This window comes from Falco biarmicus, chromosome 12 (assembly GCF_023638135.1).
Source record: "Falco biarmicus isolate bFalBia1 chromosome 12, bFalBia1.pri, whole genome shotgun sequence".
Taxonomy (NCBI): domain Eukaryota; kingdom Metazoa; phylum Chordata; class Aves; order Falconiformes; family Falconidae; genus Falco; species Falco biarmicus.
In genome coordinates, this window is record NC_079299.1 from 23,587,772 (window position 1) to 23,609,192 (window position 21,421).

A 21,421-nucleotide genomic window follows, 5' to 3' on the forward strand; every position below is an offset into this window, starting at 1 on the left:
TTCTGCGAACAGTAAGAGAGGAAAGGACCTCATCATCCTATACCCTGAGCAGGTGTTTCTGCAGAACTTTTGTGCCCATTATGTTTTACCCAGGGAGACTAGAAGCCTTGTACCTTGGCTGAAGGGGAAATGAAGCTTTTTTGACTTGCATGCTTTCACTTCCCATCCCTACTTTGCTATGACCTGCAAAAAATATTAACAGCAATACTGATAACTTCATGGAAAAATAACTCAATCACTACATTGTCAAAGCACTGACATTTATAAACCAAGTAGCTGGAACACTACTATAAAAATATTACTGTACTGAACACAACGGACTACTGGATTTAGAAGCGTCTTGGGACAAACAATGCGTTTAAGATGAAGAGACAAAAGCACTCTCAAGGCAGTGGTTTCAAAGGCTTCTGGGACTAAGATCTACTGAGGTACAATGTCGAGCAGAGAAAAACTGAAACTGTTTGAAAGGTTTGGGAGTGCTTACCTGTGTGATTCCATACAGGTTTCAAGACAAGCCATATTTCTCATCCTCCTCCTCAGCTTCATTCTTGAAGGATTCAGCAGACACAGCCTGATTTTGTAGCATTTAATTGCACTCTCCAGGGACAGGATAAAACAGAGAATGCAAGGTTTTCCCCTTGCTGGCTGTTTTCCAGGCACTCCTGGCCCCTAAGAAGGAATGTGGACAAAGGGATCCCTAACTGTAGGACCTGTGCCGTAGGCTAGGAGTCACAAATCCCTCAGCAGCTTGGCAGTGGCACTGTACCGGCACACAGCGGGTCCCTGCCCTGTTGAGAGCCATCGCCCCGCCGACATCTGCCCTCGCCCCGGCACCTGTGCAGGACGGTGGCTTTGGCACCATTTTCCTTCCCTTTACTGGGGGAACAGGGAACACACTGGAGTAACAAACTCACTCAGGCACCTTTGAGTACATGACAGCTGAGGCAGGTCCTGTGATAAAAGCTTGAGCTAAAAAAGAAAGCCTACATTTTAATTTTATTTTTAAAAAGCATATGCTCCTCTGTTGCCTGTTTCCAAACAGGCTGGAAGCCAGCACCATTCCACTCCTCTTTCTTAGGTAGGTTCTGGGGTGGTAACCCAGCAGCATAAACAAGTTTCCCTTTGGGTGCAACCTAGGGAAGCTGCTGGGCTGTTCTTGCTCTAAGAAACCAGAAAGACTCCAACCTTTAAACCCAGTTCACAGAAAAGTTAGCTGTAGAGACTGAGGCTTATCATTGCTGTGGTGTCTCAGAGTCATCATTTTTAGATACACGAATTGACGTCAGGAAACCTCTGATTAAAAAAGAATCAGGTTTAACATATTTTTTTAAAGCAAGCCTTTGGCCTTTATACTTACAGACCAAAGAGTGAAAAATGTCGCTGGGCCAGACGCTAAGGACTCAGTTCAAACAGGACACTGACTGAAGTTTTAGGACAAAAGCTCTCCTGCAGCAGCTGTAAAGAATCACAAAGCATTTCTACCAGCACTCTCAGAGATCATTATTAGAATACAGAAAACTATTATTGGCTCTAAACCCTGTCTTCCTTCATTTAATTTACTACTATGTCTTCCCCTGGGCTCCTGCTGCCTTTTTTCCTTCTACAGCTTTTAAAGAAATAGCATACGTCTCCGCAGATGCTCTTGTTAAAGTAGCTCTGTCACTGCTTATGTGTTACAGCTTCAGAGGCTCTCCACCACCGCCATGGGTTTGGGAAGATACCAGATTTTAAATTGCTCCAGTTCAGTTGTTGCAGACCTCTCTTTCTGTATTCACTTGCCCCAGTTTAAGCTTTGATTAAAATTTTCTCAGCTTGCGTCAGATGACTGAATTACACTAAATTGACTAAGCGGGGGATAAGCCAGCTTAACCAGGACTCTCTTGCCGTGGCCATAAGCAGACCAATTCAGAATCAATTTCCATAGCTAGCTATCACCTTTCGACGAAGAGCACCAGTAAGGATACACAGTAATCCTTCTAATCTGAGGCTAAATTGCTAGGGACTGTTAAAAGCCTTACTTTATCAAAGCAGGGGCACAAAGAACATTCTCCTATTAGCCTCCTTTAAATAACAGAAATGTATAATTCCCCAATTAACCCTTTGCAAATTTTCTTGCATGCACCAGACCCAAGCAAGTCTTCTCTTGCCTGTATTTATCACACTATGATCTATAGTATCTATGGAAAGGATGCTGTAGTGGTTACAGAGAGAAAAGGGTTCTTGAAATTACAGCTGAGAAAAGATCTGGGGAGGTGTGTTAAGGACATTCACTGCCGAAGGGAATGAACAAGGCCCTGAGCTGAAAAGAGCCTGTAACTGAGAGCATGTAACAGTGAACTGTCATCAGTAAAAAAGAAATGGAAAAGCATTATGAGGGATCTCTGGGATAATACATATTTTTAGCATTATCTGTTGGTATCTTAGTGCGTCAACGTATTTCTAATAACATTACATGCCTCCATTTAAAACAAAACAAAAACAAAAACAAAAGTGAGAGAAAGGGTAAAAGACTTCCTTGTATAAAAGTATATTGTATAATCTCTCTGTCACTTAAGCTTCCAGCACTAGATAGCAGACACTCATGGTCCTCCACCTGTAACATGACAAAGTGGTGTGCATAAAGAAATTGACTGATGTAGTTCTGAGTGAATCAGCTTGTTTCACTACAAGAAAACCTGGGGTTTTTTCCCTGTTAACGTGATGTCACTTCAAATGTGAAATGAATACAGCTTATGGCACCTGCTTACACATTTTCATATAAGTGTAAAATTAATGATTACAGTGGGGGAAGTTTAGTTCTCAAGATAAAAAGTATGAATCTGCTTTAATAACAGGACTTGGACTTTTTTAAGAATGAAAACAATAAAATGTGGATGTATTTCATTCACATTGCCTGCAATCTAAACAGAGTTTGTGATAAGAGCATTCTAGTACCTACCTGTTTAATATTGTGTCCCAAACACTGGAAGAGTGATATTTCACCATCTGTTGCTGAGTCGCTCGTATCAATGGCTTGTGCATCAACTTTAGCCTCTTACATTGCACGAATTTATACAGCAAGAGTCAAACACCATCAGCAGCAGCCAGAATTCCTTTAAAAACACTGGGAAAATTTCACACAGCAGATCTTCAGTAACTCATGCTTTTCATGGAAAGGACTTTGTTTAAATGTGATGGTGGTGTTTACAAGACATTCCAAACTTTGCCTCTGGTCATTATGGCCAGCAGATGATTTCCAATGATCCCACAGGGTTTTCGGCTGGCAGCTGCCAGGAGGCCCTCCACAGATGTATTCCATGTAGTTTTCACAGAAGTTACTTCCCCCATTTTACATCGTTCAACTGCTTCACACAAAAATACCTAATGGTGCCAGCTATGAACTCCTGAAATCAATAGGTGACTTCATTAGGAGGTCAAATAAACTGCTTTTTTTCCATAAAGTGCAAGTTTGACCCCATGGCATTTTGCTTCGCTGCCAGCTATAGGGGTGCAAGATGGTTTGGATGGACTCCAAGCATTACCCTAAAACTGCAACATGCTCTCAGTGACCAAGTAGGAAAGCACAGCAGCAACTGGAACATCTGTGCTTTGTTTTACCAGGTATCACCTAGTGTGGCACCCTGTCAGCCCAACACCACCTCTTGCAAGGGACCTTTTACACGATACCTTGTGTAATAATTTTTCCAGATTTGCAGCACACACTTCAAAACGATATATAAATCTGAAATCACTGCAAGGTAGAAAACATCTTCTGACAAATACCAGTGCTATTTTTGCTGGCAGTACACATGATACATTTCACTTATCTCTGCAGGTGAGTAATAATAAGCACTAACATGACTTTCATTACCTGCTGCATTTTATGCTTTCTCAATATATCACCTTACATGAAAGTTGAGAATTTTAGGTATTGGAGATCTATGAAAAATGAGATCTCTAGTGTATCACGAGCCTGACTTTTTAATTTGAAATGTGAGCTAAGTGAACACTGTTCTATTTGTTGTACCTGTGATGATCCCCACTGAATTTTGCAGAATTTTATGCTACTGTCACTGTAGCACAGAACATTTCAGTGATACTCAGAAAGCAGGTATTACAGCCTAGGCAAAGCAAGTTTGTGGTATTGACATACGTATGCTTCTAGACTGAGAGCCAAAAATGATGGGATCACCTGGGAGTTCCTTGCTGTACAATGTTTCACTCATGTTAAGATTACCAGAAAGGAAGGTTCAACAAGAAATAAAATGTATTTTTCAAGGCCTCTGGGTTGCTTTCCTTAGGTTTGTTTTAGTTTAGTTTTGTTTTGTTTTCTTATTCCCCCCCCCCCCTTTTTTTTTTCCCTAATGGACTGAAGGCAACCGCATTAAAATTTAAATTGGGATCGTTTTACCTTGTATATGCCTTTACATTACCGTATCCTTCAGTCTTTGCTTCTCAAAAGCAGTTAGCAAAATAAATCACATTGACTTCAAAGAAAGATAGGCATGGAAACAACTTTGCAGATCTGGACCTCAGTACCTTTTCAGCAGTGCTGTTTGAAATGGATGGAAAGAGGCGGAAAAGGCGACAACAAAAAGCAGAATCTCAGATGGTTTAAATGAGCAGTGCTAAACTGTTGTCAATTCACTTACACCAAAAGAAAATCTTATCCTTTGAACATGAACTGAGTTTTCCACACTAAACAGAACTTACTGCTTTCATTACACAGAGTAATAGCAAAAAAGCCACATAGGGGGAGTTTAGGGAAAAAAAATATCTTATTTTCAAGTAGCACATACTTCATTACTAGAAAACAAGTCTTCTAGTATTGGTTGCAATTGTTAACTGTTTCAAAAACAAATATATGCAATTAGACCACTAACAACCTGTCATTTTTAAGATGTATGGTTCTTTATCCCATTGTAGGCTGTATTGTATGCTTAGACTTTTAAAAATACTTCTCAAATTAACATTTTAAAATATGTATTTTTATCTATAGAAAGTTTCAAATATTATAGCTGGTGAAATAGTAAACTATTATTTATCACTCAAACTACATGTTAAGAAAAAAGTAGAAATTAAATTGTAATAGGAAGCAGTCAGCATGAGAGATAAAGGAAAAAAATAATTAAAAATGAACCATCAAATAATCCTATTTCATTGTTTCCCCTTTTTCCCCACAAAAAGCAGCTTCAATTCTTCCACACAACTGAAAGTAAGTTTTCTGTTTTATCAAATGTAATGAATTCAAATAACCATTTTGTTAGCCTCCAGTTAGCACCTAAAAACCTATTTCAGTGAGGACCCTGGGATTAAATTGTAAATGAGTGGTTGAACAGTCCACAGCACTTGTCTGGGAAAGGGTGATCTTCAGTAATTACTTTTTTATCCCCTACGAGACAGTATGTGTAGAGCTCCCGGTCCAGAGGGAATGCAGCATTCTGCAGGCTTCACCAATTTCAAAATGAGCTAATTTATAATAGATAATTCAGCAGGCACACTGTAGAAGTGAGATTTGCACTGCAAATTGTTTTGTGAATTCATTTTTTACTAGGGTGGGTATTTTTTTTTCATGACACTTTCATAAATAATGTGTTCACATTACAGAAATCTTTCATCCACCATCCCTTACACTAGCATTGTCCTGGTTTTATGGGGAAGATTTAGATTTCCTCACAGAGAGAATAGGATGGGGGCTTGATTTAAAAGCTACTAAATCCAGCAAGATTATTAACTTCTGCAGATTCCAGGTAAGGAAAATGACTCTTGCAGATAGAGGTACTAGGAGAAAGCAGTCCTGCAGGTTCTCCATGTTCTTCAGTAAGTCCCACAGCTTCACCTGCCCAGGGAGTACCGGCAGCACCAGGAGGGCTCCTGCTCCTCTCCTCTGAAGTCAGCGCTCAACACCTAAAAGAAACAAAATATTCTGCTGCTTTGAGTTTATTTCAGTAACTGATACAGAGAGGAAAGCTTGTAAAAGAAACTCTCTGTGCAAGTTGTATTTACAGTCAGATGCATCTGCCAGTAAAGTTCTCTGGCCAAGAATCTTCAGGCTGTTGGAGTTTAACCCTGGCTGGCAACTCGGCCCCACGCAGCCACTCGCTCACTCCCCCCACAGTGGGATGGGGGAGAGAATCAGAAGAGTAAAAGTGAGAAAACTCATGGGCTGAGATAAAGGCAGTTCAATAGGTAAAGTAAAAGCTTCGCACACAAGCAAAGCAAAGCAAGGAATTTGTTCACCATTTCCCATGGGCAGGCGGGTGTTTGGCCATTGCCAGGAGAGCAGGGCTCCATCCCATCTAACGGGGACTTGGGAAGACAAATGCCATAATGCTGGACATTGTGCCCCTTTTCCTTCTTTTTCCCCCAGCTTATATGTTGAGCATGACATTGTATGGTGTGGAACATCCCCTTGGTCAGCTGGGGTCAGCTGTCCCAGCTGTGCCCCCTCCCAGTTACTTGTGCATCCCCAGCCCACCCGCCGGTGGGGTGAGGAGCAGAAAAGGCCTCAGCTCTGTGGAAGCCCTGCTCAGCAATAATGAAAACATCCCTGTATTATCAGTGCTGTTTTCAGAACAGATCTAAAAATGGCCCCCTAGCAGCTACTCTGAAGAAAATTAACCCTGTGCCAGCTGAAACCAGCACACAGGCAAGTCCTTTTTGCATCCTGCTCCTTCAGGCCTCTGGCAGCATGCTGGTACCTGATCCCTGTCCCCTTTCACACCACTTCTGAATTCATCATTGTGAGCCAAAGGTGACATAATGTACACACCAGGGGATAAGTGAGAGGAATCCAGCAGAGAAGCTTGGAGGTAATAAAACTGGGAGGCAGTAATCTGGCCCAAAGGAAACAGCAATTGTTTCACGGGTATTTGCATCACTACATTATCTTCAGCATCCTGGAGTGTTAAATTCTCCCTCACAGGTTGCAAATTGCATTAGGAACTCCCCCACCATAATATGGTGTAGCTTTTCCCAGGTGACTCCCACTGCTAACAAAAGCAATGCCATGCCTTTTGTGTACTTTTGAAGATTAAAAAAAAAACCACAAACAAACCTCAAACAAAAAAAACCCCAACCAAAACTCAAAATTAGAAACCATCAAATACTTACTGATATTACATTTGATTGGGAAGACAGCAGGACACTGTGCCATGGATGAAGGCAGTAACTCCAGACTGTACCTTCGCACTGAACTAGGTCCTCTCTCAGCCGTGCTCCCCCAAGACCAGCTTGGACACATCAGTTATGGCTTAAATCCTTTGGAGCTCTCTGACTATTTCCCTTGACAGCCTATTTCTTAGGACCATATCACTTTATATGGCAACAAAGTCTTCTGAGTATCAAGCCTACCTCTCTTTCCCCAATTTTCACTGCATTATCCTATGTTGAAGAAAGATTAATTTCCTACTTTGCTATTAGTTTTCACAGGCACAATATTTGCTCCATTGCTAAGCTTCCTCTCAGGTGCCTTTGCCTCTGATGGGTGAATGCCAGAAGATACACAAACAGCCTTTAAGTTTGTCTTACTCATCCCTTTGGCCATACAAAAGTACTCCCTGTAGTACCCGTGCCAGTGCTCCATTCAGTTCAGTTTAAATTGTCTCACACAATCGGATTTCTGTTCCTTCCCTTGGGAAGCTATTTCACAGCTTAGCAGACCAGCATCTCTCCCAGACCTCCCAAGGCAAAGTTTTTTAAACGAGGGATCTGGTTCGTTGTTATGGCCAGGCCAGGCAGGGTTTGCTTTTTCCAGTTCTGTCTGTTTCTTGATCAGTTCTTTCAGGGAAAGAGCAGAAGGAATTTTATGGGAACACAAGAAAAAGAAACCCTGCAGGTTACCCCTGCCCAGATACCTACTATCTGGGAGTGCCCGGAAAGGGCAAAGCAATCCAAATGAGAAGGTGGCTGGAGGGCAGCTCTCCCTTACCATCCTCTTCTCCAGAGCAGCGTGCAGGAACAAAACAAACGCCCAAACCAACTAAACAAGAAACAGGTTATGAGTGCAGTTCTAAGCTCTATCTCCTCAAGAGGTGAAGCAGCCTCCCACCTTTCCCATACCAGGACAGCCCAGGAACTTCTCCAATGTACTCTTAGCTGTGACCACCACTAAGAGCTCACAGGTTACAAAGACACCTCAGCTACTCCTCTAGCTAGCCAGGTAACCAGACGCTTGTGGCTGAACTGAATGTCCCCAGGACAAGACATTTTGTCTTTCAGAAGCTTTTCCTCCAGATCACCTTGGTTTCTCTCTCCTCCTGTCCACAGTGTCTCCTTCCAGGCCACAGGCACTCCGTTTCTGGATCACTCCTATTTTTTCCAGCAGTCGTGTCCATGTTGCAACCACCGCTCTTTGCCAGCCCAGGCTGCCTTGAAGTCCCTGTCCCAGAGCTTTTGCAGCAGCAGCTACACCATCACTAGCAGGACTCACCTATATTGCTTCAGCGTTGCTGTGCCGTTGGAGCGAACGCACAGAGCTGACCATAGGATGTGGGGTGACAGCCAGCAACCAAATGTCCTGCGCTGGGGTGGATCTGTGCAAGGAGAGAACTGCTATAGCTAAGGACACTATGACTGTGAGAAGTCAGATCTAAGTGTGCTTATACATATACATATACATACATATACATGCACACACACACATTTATATAAGGAATAACGCTAAACAATTATTTAAATAAGAAAATTCTTAAGATATCCTAAGAATTAATTTGACAGTCCCATATCCCAGCTAGCTAGATTCATGCCTTTTTCAAAAAGAACCGAGTTTTTCACCTTCATTCGATTGACCGTCCCTTTACTGAATGATGAAATTCAGTCCTATGTTACAAGAAATATGAGTTAAAACTCAGCTCCCAAATTAAGTATACATCAAGCTGACAGATGTAGTCATAGATAACCCACACAAGAATTGCAGTTTTCTGACATAAGTAACTCTAAGTTTATGTCAGTAAATGTGAGAACTGTCCTGAAAAAAATATTATAGCTTATCTCTAACTTTTATGTGCTTGACTATCACTTGTGTTCAGCTGTTCTTCTATATCTGAAATATATATCAGCTTTGAATAGGTGAATGAAACTTCAGTCTTAGTCATACATATATATATAAAAGAAGTTATTTATGTTCCTTTTGAAGTCTGGTCTAAGAATGAGGATTTTTTTTTCTCTTTGACTCGCAGGTTCAGGCACAACAACTGTCTCAGCTTCGCTAATTAATCTTGTCCAAGCTGCTGACTCCACAGGTGATGAGACTCTCCACTTGTCACCTAGGAAATACAGCTTCTGTAATAGAGAAAGGTTTCTATCTGTGAGAGTCTAAAAACCTCTCTTAAAAAGTTTAAAAAAAAGTTCTAGGGACCTTGCCCATGTAATTAAAGAATATTGGAACTTTTAAGCTTTGAAGTACAAACTACTAAAAGCTGGGGGTCTGAGGTTTTTGTTGTTGGGTTTCCCCCCCCCCCCCCCCAGCTCCCTTTTTAAACCAAGGTAGCAACTACTGTTGATAAATTACTTTTATGCCATGTGCCATGCAGTCATTTACCTGCAGCATTGGTTTTCGGTTAGCAAAATGTCCAGCTTCTTCAAAGAAAAGAAAAAAATCACCTCCTTGTTATCTCCTAATTGAACAGTATGTAACGAAAATGGCTGCATTACCAGATATTTGTTATTTTTCCTATAGCAACCAGAGGGAATGCTCTCATCAGGGAGACACTGTTAGGATTATTTGCTACAATAGTGGTGAAAAGAGAGAGTATGAGGGGATTCACACCCAGTCAGATAAATTGGTGATGAAGCTCAAATAAGCTTTTGTGACATTTTGCCAGTACTGATAGGATGTTTTCATTTGTCTTCCACCTACACTGTTCATTAGGAATTGATTTCTACCAAACACAACTTGAGAAAGCAGTCTGAATTGCCCACAGTTAGAATGAGCAGTATCGCTGGTGTTTACTATGAGCAGATCATAAGGTCAGCATATTTATTCCACCAGGCACTTGCTTTGATCAGGGACAGTAACACCATCTGACTGAATCTCTGAAGACCTGACAGTGACAGGGCTGCTGCTGGGTGGTGACAGCTGTTTATTATGCCGACCACAGCTGCACCCCTCAAAAGGTGCTTCTTTCTCCCTGTTGTAGCTGTCCCTTGTCCCACCTCCCATGTTGTTTCTCATGCTCCCTCCAAATTGCTGTTGCTCCCCCCGTTGTTTCTGTCACCCTGGACCAGGGGGCTGAGGGTGATGTAATATCACCAGCGATATGTTTTGCCCCTCTGCTTTAGCACTGCTTAACAACTCGTTTTCACTAGCTGAACTCCTGTGCGCACAGGCAGAATCAAACCGAGGAGGAAATGGGAGCAGTTATTCTTAGTTAGATTTGGAGGGGTTTGGATTTTGAAAACAGGGGGGTTTTGAGGATAATTTGAGGATACTTGGGGAAACTTGGTTGGAGCCAGAGGAAGAAGTCCAAGGTACTCACGAGCAGCTCATTGACTGACAGAAATGAGTTTACAGTTGCTGTGTAGAAGACACAACAATTGCTTGGAGGTCTACAAAGACCCCATGCTGTTGGCTACGCTAATAGATACAGCCAGGTATGGGCTGTTCTTGTGCCCTGACGAAAATGGCAGAGGACAGTGTTCCTGTGGCTGAGCTCCTTACCTCTCCTCCCACAGCCCCCAGGACAAGATGGCTTTGTATGTTCAGCTGCTGAGGAACAATCCCTGGGGCAGGCTCATGCCCCAGATGATGCCTTGGCACCAATCACCAATAGTATGCCAGGGCTCATGCCAATGATTAAGCAGAATGGATGGTCATTTATCAAGGCCTCTTCCGTATTTAGTTTCTTAGTATGTGTGTAGTCAGTAATTCAGGTACAGAGTCCTCAACACAGAGATGGTGGGGTAAGAACTGATAGTTTCTTGGTTTAATAAAGGTGGAAGAGTGCTCAAAAAGTTGTTTGGTCCATTCCTGTGCCCCAGGACAGACTCCATACTTGGCAAATTGCTCTCAGGAACAAGATCTTTGGTGATGTCATGACCCCTAAAAGGTATAGAAAGTGTAAGCTCAAGCTTTCCATCCATATCACAATGTCTAAACTATTAACCATTCTTGTTGTTTTCCTTCTTTAATTGGTATAAGTCCTTCTCGAGCCGCAGTACCCAAAATTGTCTGCAGCACTCCAGATGAAGTCTTACCAGTGCTTAGCAGAGAGGAATTATTTGAGTGGGTTTTATATACTACATCCCTGTTCATGCATTCAAGTAGATTTATTGCCTTTCTCGCAAGTGTAACAATATTAACACCTATTTAGTTTCCTATTCAGCCCCTTAGATCTCTTTCTGCAGAGCTGATACCCCACCAGTTAATCCCTGACCTGTTTTTCCCTGGCAGATTATTCCTTTTTACATGAGGCGTCTCCCTCTTTCCATACCCAGTAGTCTGTGATTTTTTTCAAAGCAGGTTGTCAAGATTAGTTTGAATTCTGACTCCGTTCTTCAATGTAGAGAAGTTCTTAAAAATGCACCCCAAAAGCAGTTATCAATGAATCATTGTTACAATCAAAACAGATATTGAATATAAAACTACAAGAAAGGTTGGGCCTGTTAAATGTTTACAGCAGTTACTATAGATAATCAAAAGACAGCTGATCAAAACAACACTTTTGAACTGACCCTACCCATGTGTTCACACAGAACACATTTCCGTACTTGCTCACAGTAACATCATGGGTGGTTCTTGCCTGTGAGCCCTCATATGCTGCTTTCAGTTAGAATTAGTTCAACATGGTTTATGCACAAATCCATATTGGCTTTTACCCATCTCCTTTATTTTATTTTTCCTTCTAAATGGTCAGTTTGATGATTTATTCCAGAACTTTTCTGGGGAATTAAAATTAAGCTTCCTTATATGTATGCATAATTCCCCAGATTTTCCTTTGCTTATACTGTCCTGCTTGTTGGCAAAATCATACCAGAGAAACGATTGTGTTTTCTACTCCAGAATAAGACTGATCAGTGAAAAAGCTCATCAAGCCTAAGAATTAAAATCAATAAAAATCTAACAGGTGAAGTACCTAATGCAATTCCATTCAGATTAATTTTAAACACAGGCAACAACTGAACTAAAAACAAGCTAGAAGGGTGTTTTTCTCTCTTAAAAATGTTCCCAAATATGAAACAGAAATCCAGACTCTGTGCCTGCTGCATGTCACTGACATAAATTATTTACAAGAGGATGCTGCTATAAAGCAAACTCCTGTTCCCTTTGGCAAAAGCAATAGTTCAAAATATTCTGATAAATTAACTGAATTTATGGATTCCGAATGAAAATGATGAAATAACATGAAATATACTGTCAAAAGATGCAAAAGCAGTAATTAAAAATCGTGCCAGATCTGTTAGCCACACTGCAGAACAGACTGAAGGCATTTTAGAATAACTGATCATACTACATTTGAAAAGTTTCATAAAAACAAAAGCAAGTAGAACCTGTAGGAAGAGACTGTTACTCTAAAAGAGCTTCAATGTGCTACTTAGAAGATAACACTGTTCTTAATGAAAAGCACAAGTTGGAGATTCTATGGAGAAAATAGCAATAAACCTGATAGAATAATACCCCAATGGCTTACAAAGTGCACCCGAAGGAGCACTGACCAAGCTAACCAAAATTAAGGCAGCTATTAAACATTTTTTTCAGTATTATGTATTGCTCCCAGATAAACAGAGCTCATATCAATGACATCAACTGCAAATTAGAGTTCCTTGTTTTCATATGATTGTAAATCCCCCCTCTTTTTTTTTTTTTTTAAATGTCTGCTGCTGCTCCCTCTTTGTTTGGGATTCCAGGAAAGCCAGATCTCCAGGGCTAGATGGGTATCAGATACATTTCAGTGGAGCAGTAAAGCAGTTAAAAGGTAATTGCTCTGCCTCTAACTTTTGTTTATAAGGTGGGGAAAAAAAAGGTAGTACTTATCATTAAACCTACACGATGATATTTCCCATTTATTATATAAAAATATCCGGCCTACTGAATAAAGTTATATTTGGTGTGTTATGTAGTGACAGAGAAGCTTCACAAGGGTAACATTTCCAGATCTATCGATTCCCCTGTGGTTAGAGTTGAATTTCCTGTGCCTAAATGCATTATAGAAGTATTTTTAATTAAAAACAACAGAATAAATACAAAAGTATTGTCTGATACAAAAACAAGCTGGAAAGGGAAAAGAACAATTCTATGTTTTATACTCAGCTCAACAATTTAAATTCATCAGTGTGAAAGACAAGTGTACCTGTACACAGTAAGGGAACGAGACAAGCATAATTTGACGAGATAGTCATATTTTCACAGTAGAAATAATTAGATTCTTTACCTGAGTTTTGTATGTTCGCAGGATGGACAGATGCGGGAGATGTGAATAACCATGGGGAAAATAGCAGAGACCTATTTGTACAAGTAATGATTTAAGAGTTATAGACCCTTTCATTTTCCCATGCTCAACCCCTTAACCTATTTACAGGCTGAAAGGAGAATATAACCTGTGTGGTTATATATATATGGTCAAACCATAATGAAAACCAGCTTGGGCTGACAGGTAAGAGAGGGCAGGGAGAGCCTCTTCAGGTGCACGTACAGAGATGAGCATGGCTGCAAAAGGACAGGCAATGGCAAGTACCAGCAGCTGGTAGAAAATATGAGATTACATAGGAATTTTTTCCAGTCAAAACTACTAGGGAATGTGCTTAATGAATCCTGATAATCGCTTATTTTGACAAATAAATAGGTCAATATTTTTTTCATTTGCCAAGCCAAAAGCATGTTTTTCTAGATTATTTACTATCCCCCACCCCATAAGAGCTTGTAAGCCTCAAGTGTTATTTGACTACTGAGAGTATTGATTGTCAGTTTTTTAACACAATAAGATAGACACAGCACTAAATATTTCTTCTAATGAACTAGATGATTAAATAGAGAAAAGATCAGAAATATCAAAAGTAAAAATTTTCAGAAATCTTGCATTAGGAGCTTAGATTCCTAAGGAGGAATCTAAGGAGGACACAGCACTTCACTTTGCAAATCACTCCGTGCTTCCAAAACTTCCTCTTAAGCAGTATCTCATTTTCTTGCCTTTCCTATTGGCATAGAAGGAGATGGAAGGATGAGAGGAAATGGTTAGAAAAATCTGAATATCTGTTTTGTAGGGATCCAAGAGGGTCCTTACAAAAGGAAAAGATGACACATGGAAGCAATCACCTTCCAGCCACTGCTCACTATTCTTGTAATTTCTTACTAGCATCAGCAAAGTTGTCTGCTGAGGAGGGCAAGTATTAGGTATTGGGCACTTAGTACTCTCGTTAGCTCTCTCCTACTATGTAGACCACAGAAAACATACAATATTCTCTCTAGTACACATGAGATATATGCATCTTAAGAGATTTTTTTTGCCTGTGTTAGCTCTGCCTAAAAGCATAAACATGTTTAAAATGCTCCCTTTCATATTCCTTTGGAGCTTTTCAATGACCAGTTTCACATTTGGTAGTTTACCATGGGAAACGAGAGTGGCACGTTCTCAGTAATGCCTTAAAATAGCTTTTCATTATTTCAGGCCCAACACTGACATCAAAATTATAGTAACACATTAAAACAATCCATTAATTATTGTTTATTCACCAGCAACTCTATAGTTGAAGTAAAATTACTTCACATACCACTATTTCTGTGGAATATATAACAGAGCTCTAATTTTCCATTAGCATTTTCCCCCCAGTTCAAGTAGCACTGGAAATATAAAAATACAGATGGGATTACGCTTTGGCCATTGCAAATACTATATATTTCTTCTATATGAGCACAGCTGTGACTGCTGTGGGGAAGTGGCATCGTCTGACTTGCTCTTGCATCTTACCTGATCACTGTGGTTAAGCTCCAGATGGAGCCAGGCGGGTGCTTTTAGAGACCCTGTGTGCTTGCCTGCTTGGCCAAGACCTGAGCCTGGCAGGAGTCATCACTTTTTGCCTCCCAAGATTTTGTGTCGCTTTACCAGACAGGCAACAGACGTTTGAAATGAAGGGGAAAGGAGAGCAGGCATGATTAGTTCTTCACACCCCTTTTTCCTCCCAACCAAAATCACTGCAGCCTTTTCAAGGCTGAGATTCTATCCTTAATAACTTCTTTTTACTCCCATTTAAGAGAGCAGGGGAAATGACCTACCACATATTTCACAAGGATATATCTTCACTAATGGCATATATGGCATCCTAATATATTTCCACTAAGGGTCTCAAAGCATGAGGACAGAAAAAGACTTCTGTGGAAACTCCAAGGCTAGGGTTTCTGAAAGATGTTGGAGCTCATTTCTGAAAGGAATTTTTACTCTTCTGTGTATTTATTTCAAGGAATAAGGACATGGTCGAACTTGAGAAGGAGCAGAGAGAGTATAGGAGAGACATAAGCAGGTAGCTATGAGTGTGCTGCTGCCATCTGTGCATACAGGTTGGAGTACATCTGCTTGTTAAAATACTGGGAGGGAGTGGTGCCACAGGCAAGATTAAGCCCAGAACCAGGACTATGCAAGAAAGGTCTCTCCTGAAATGGAGGTTTTGACTGACGTTTCCCAGTCGTACCACTTTGTAGATTTGGGGTTTCTGGTAGGACCTTAGAATACTCTGCCTTGATATATTTGGGTGATTTTACCCTACATTCTGCCCAGGAGAGGAACCAGAACACCCTTGGAACTAGTTGTTCCTCACTCAGGATGTAGTCCTTTTTCTCAAACCATCCACAGCTGGGAATACACCTAAACTGCACCAGCCAACAATTTTGGCAGCTGGCATTTCTTCCTACCCCAAAGCACCTTTCCTCCACCCCCAGGGCAAATACCATGGAGGCATCACAGGTGAGAATGCCCTATGTCTGAACTTACGATGCCACATTATGTGGATCTGACTGCAACATGGAGCCAGGCAGGGGATCCCTCTGGCTGAAGCTACCCGGAAGGTACTGAAGTTCATTAAGGAGAAGGCTAATCTGCTCTGCATATTTCTGAATACTATTTGCTTGTAAATTCAGCTGAACACAGTCAGATGATAAAAATAGTATCCTCCATAGTTTTTTTTTAAGGGGAAAAATTTCTATCTAAAATCATTATTTTTGCGCTTTGTTGGAAGTGGCTTGCCTGCTATGACAATTAAACGTAAAATGGACTTCTGTACATGGTTTATAGTTTAGAAATGTGTTTCTATAATGGCTTTGGCTCATGCATTTAAAATCTGTATATAGATTGAATCAAGCTCCTATTTTATTAAGATACTTTGTTAAAAAAATCTGCAACAAATAATCATTTTCTAAAGCATTAAATTGCTATTTTAAAGAGATGGTTTCAGGTCAAAGAAGCGTATTTGTAACCTACTACAAAACCACCCCCTTAATTGACTAAGAAGGCAGTATTTTAAAAATCTATCACCAGGTAGCACAAGTACAATCACTGAGATTTTATTTTATTCATACATTATGACTATAGTCAGAATTTGTTCTCTCTTTTATTTCTCTGCCATACATATGTTTTGCATTTCTTTTAGCTTGGATAACAAGCCTAGGCTTCTGAGTTTCATATTCTCATTTGTTGATTTAGTCCAACAATTTTGTGCTTACATTGCAAGACAATTTTTCTCTTAATTCCCTTTCCATTAGAATGTCTAAAAAAAGGAAATATTTCTGTTGGTTCTAGATTCCATTAAGGGCTAAATTTATCCAAATGGTTAACCAAAACTGACCTTATGTTCCCATTCAAGGTTTAAGCATGCTCCTAGGATTGTTTATATTTATGATTCACTTGCTCTCTTAATTGTACATCTTAGAGTTCTCCAGGTTGTAATGTTTGCCTGAATATCAAAATGAATAGAAAGCTTAGCACGGTTTCACTAACTAGTGATTTCCTGGGGGGAGGGGAAACATCCAACACCCCCCTACTGTAATATGAATAGTGCTGTAATACCTTTCAGTGGCGATTAATAGAAACTTTGGCTGGGATTTTTAAAATCATATCGGTAAATCCTTCAGAGAAAGTCAGGGGGATTTGAGTATCTTCCAGTCAGGTTTTAACATGAACATTGTTTTCTTTTTTTTTTTAGTAGAACATTCATGGGCTGTTGCATTTCCATCTAACCACCTTCAAGGGCAAGTTGCCTTCCCACAGTCCAGATCCCATTATGGTTTTTAAACCAAGTTAATTTTCTCAGAATTTGGAAGAAAACCCACCTAAAATACCTCCAACAAAAGGACACCTCCACCTGCTTGACGCCCTTCTCCGTTCTTTTCCAGGATAATCCTCTTCCATGTAGTTGCCTCACCCCTCTTTATGGAATGCCCTCTGCATTTCGTGCAGTTGCGCTCGTGCTCTCTGCTATTCCCTCCCAATCATCCAGCCCCTGCAGGCTGGGACCCCCTTTTAGCTACCAGTGTCTGGGATTCACAGGGAACTAGGTGTATTCATGTTGTCTTTCCAACAAAGATGAAAATAAGCTCATTATGTTGGCCTCTGAATTAGTTCAATTTTAATACTGCAACTGGACATGGGTGTTTTTCATAGCATTTATCATAAGAGCATCAAAACATTTCGTAATATTAAAGCTATATCAAATGTATTGCTAGGACGAAGATCTTTCTTTTCTTGTTCTTTTAATCCGGTTTGTTCAAGTAAAATAAGCTGCTGGCAGATTCCTTTGCGTTCCATTTGGCTATTAGCTGGCACGTACTTATTTCAGTAGAAGAGTTTTGTTGCACGCACTAGAACTGGGAAGATTCAGGCTCAACCAGATCTGCTGGAGGAATTTGTTCCATAAAAATCCTGTTGGTTTTGTGTGGGGTTTTTTTCCCCTCCCCAAAAATTTTCCTCTCATCTCTCAGCAGGATTCAAGCTGGACTCCATCAGACCGTGTTTTTAGTGATGAATAGGAAACATGGATAGGAAGACAGAAAGAGAAATAATTCTCCACAGAGATCATAATAAAGAGTTTGACTGGCTTGAAAATCTGATTGGCAGCCAAGGCGGGTGCCAAGCACATGTATTGCAAATTCGTGCTGGTTAGCATCAGCACATGTTGCTGGGAGAAGGCTCCGTACTGTGCAACAGATAGCGCCCATCCCCGGACTAGCAGCAAGTGAAATTCTGCCTTACCATTTCTCAAGGGAAAACTTAAATACTTGAAAACTCGAGACAAATAACTGGAAATGACTGGATCAAAAGGTGCACAAAATCTAATTGTGCAGAAATGAGCACTCAGTTTCCTCTTGCCCTTAAGTTTCAGAGGGAACTGGAATATAACCTCGCTGCTTTTTTAGGCAGAGGCTGCAAGCAGCCACAGGAGTCGGTTCTTCCTCACAAATGCCTTTGCTATGTGGACCCAAGGTTTTCACATGCAATAGCAAGAAAGATGTTTATGACAGCAGAAAGGCATGATGAGGTATTGCTGTCTTCTTATAGCAGACAAATCTCTAAAGCACGTATCCTGCTGAAAATAAAGCTCTTTAGTTTGGTTTTCAGTACTGATCTAGGCATTTAATGAAACCCAGTGATTGTCACTTTTTTTTTTTTTTGCCTTTTGTCACTTATTGTTGTTGCTTCTTATAGCTGATTTATACCTGATTAGCTGAAACCAACAAATGAATAGCACATTACATTGTGTGTTTTAAAAACAGTTAATAATACTGTAAGTAGAAATATCATCAAGCGTATAAACTCAACACAGAAGTCAGAGAAAAGGAACCACTTGAATTCTGCACAGAATGACTAATTTCATTCTCCAATTTCATTCACAGAGACAAGGTGGGATGGCTGCTATGACTGAAGCGCTGGGATGGAAGGATACAAGCTCTTTAGGAGAACAGGCAGGGGACCAGAGATTTGTGTTATCCTATAATATCTGAAGATTAAAATACTTTAATATTCAAATGTATGAAATTTTCTTTAACTTTTAATATCTGGTATGTACTTGGAAAGAAGCTGGTGTGTCATCTCAAGGAAACAAAGAGTTTTCTAAAAACAAAAGTACTTATTCCATTCTCTGAGTAATTTTCCCTCCCCCCCCCAATTAAAAAAACTTTGGGTTTTTTCTTTCATCAGATACTTAGGTTTTGAAATATGTTATTCCCTTTTCTGCTAATTCTCCTCTACTAGGAGAGAAAGGAAAGTCTGTTTTCTTTTAAGGTTTCAAATTTTTAATCATGCATTGGATCAGCTCCTGTTTCACTAAAACGTTTATCATACAAGAAACTGTAGCAACTCCTTTTGGTTCAGTCTGGTAACTACAGAAATGCAGGTTTCACAAGGGAGGATTAGACACTGCACTATTGAACACTGGCACACTGCGATGTCCAAAATTTTGGCCCTTGGCATCCCAGGGGAATCTGTAACCCCAGATTTGGCACCCCATCTGCTGCTTGGAGAGTGGTGTGGACTTGTAAAAGCGGGTACACAGAAGCCAGCAAGCTGGCTGCAGAATCAGGTAATACTAGCCCATAGGAAACTGGAGAAGAACAGAGACTCAGGGATTTTTCCTCCAAAATGTACAGTGTTTCTAATTTTGGACTGAATAGAAAGGCACCTTTTTCGCAGCCGTGAACCCCTTCCTGGACTGAAGTGTCTAATTTGAGTCAATCTTTTTTTCTTTTTTTTTTTTTTTTTTCTTTTTTTTTTCCCCCAGAAACAGAGGAACAAAGAGTGGCTGTTGTCCTTCTTTCCTCATTTTAAAAGTTCATTGGGTAGATAGAGATTCAGAGTGTTTCAAAAATACGATGGCTTTTGTATTAATCTGGGATACTTAGATGCAGATCCGTTCTCCAGTGAATATAGAAATATATTAACCAAGGGGAGAAACAGGAGAGGTGAAATTTCCCCATTCCACATCTTAAGCGCAAGGGAAGCTTTCTGAGTGATGCAGTTTCCACATTCAGCTCCCAACCGCAGACTGGGCAGGGGGGTGTCCCTGGCTGGGAGGCTCGGATGCCCTGGCTCACTGCTCTCCTCTGCTGTGCGGGACGGCTGTTCTGCGGGGGCTGGGGGACCCCAGGGTTGGGGGATTTGCTGCCAGAATCCCAAAAAGGTGGAGCTGCATGGAAAGTTCAAACACTTAGAGCAGGCTGCAAGGATCAAGCTCCCAAATGGAAAAAGCTCGAAAATGCTTCTTTGTGAATCATGGATATGAGATAAATCTTGCTGGTGACAATTTGTGCAGCATTTGGGTGGTTGGATAAATGTTCAAAGGCAAAAGTGCAGTTGCTGGAGGAAGTGCTGATGAAAAACAAGCTATTTGTGTATTTAAGTGGAAGTAGTGTGAGGTTCAGCAACCTACGATACCTAACGCTGCATTTAGGGATTAAAAGGGATGTTTAGACTCTCAAAACTCCCCTTTTCTTTTAGATTTTTTTTTTAATAAGAATATAAATCACTCAAAGTAGGTCAAGAGTTTCTCAGAAATGCCCTGAAGTGATTTGGAAAAAAATGATGAATATCACATCAAACAACACAAAAAGAGCAGGGTCATTGGCCTTTCTGAAAATTCCCTTGTCTTCAGCAAACCACAGAGCCCTGGTTTTGGTAACACTGCATTTCTACGTCTAACAAGCACACCTGAAACATAAGCAGAAACACCTTCTTTTTCATTTTGTTTAAAAGCAATATACCCATATTTCAATATGCTTTATCTTCCAGTTTTCATGCAACTTAAAATCTGACTCGGGAAGTTCTTGCCACGTTCAACATTAAAAATTATTACTCACCCAACAACCATTAGTATGAGAATGTATATCATTAATTATGAAAATTAATCCATCTGCCTTCTGTGTGCTGAGCTGTCATGCCTTCCAGTGTTACCACAATGGGCTGATAGTGAAGATTTTTACAGGGACATAGTGGACCAGGTTCTGGAATTAGAGATTAGAAAATAACAATCAAAATCAAAGGAGCTGACAACACTGGAAATATAAATTGGAGAAATTCATTCAGTTATGGGCCTGCAGGTCACGTTGGTTCTTCTTCCAGGAAACTAAATAAAGTGGTTTCTGTTGGTTTTTTAGTTGGGAGAGACATCTGCAGTTTATAAGAAGTTAAAAGGTAAACATTATCCAGATATGGGGATAGAAATTCCTGTGTTTCCTTCATTCAAGTCTTTTAGCCTCTTGTTTGCCTGGGATGAGAGGGTGAAAAAGAAATCAATGTGTATTTCATTCTCACACCCAAGTGGGCAAGTAAGTTATTCCCAGAAATGGATTGTTAAACCCCAGGGAAGGAGTCTGCAGGACAGAAGGCATGCTGCCTCTAGCAACCCAGTGAAACATCATGGCATTCTGCACAAAGAAAGTGGCAAAATCCAATCCACAAGCAGGAGAGATAAAGTCAGTTCAGGGACCAGAAAGGGCAAGTCTAGGCAAATGCACCTTCCACCATAG

At 40.5% G+C, this 21,421-nt stretch overlaps 1 long non-coding RNA gene across 2 annotated transcripts in view; it reads right to left on the reverse strand.

The window, feature by feature from the left end:
* Nucleotides 1–4,932: 4,932 nt before the first annotated feature.
* Nucleotides 4,933–21,421, reverse strand: part of LOC130157735 (uncharacterized) — a 51,758-nt gene continuing 35,269 nt past the window's right edge. For both annotated transcript variants that reach the window (XR_008825001.1, XR_008825000.1), the window contains exons 3-5: nucleotides 20,753–20,896; nucleotides 8,411–8,513; nucleotides 4,933–5,886 (exon numbers count right to left, since the gene is read on the reverse strand). This is a non-coding gene — a long non-coding RNA (uncharacterized LOC130157735). The remainder of the gene's footprint in view (nucleotides 5,887–8,410; nucleotides 8,514–20,752; nucleotides 20,897–21,421) is intronic.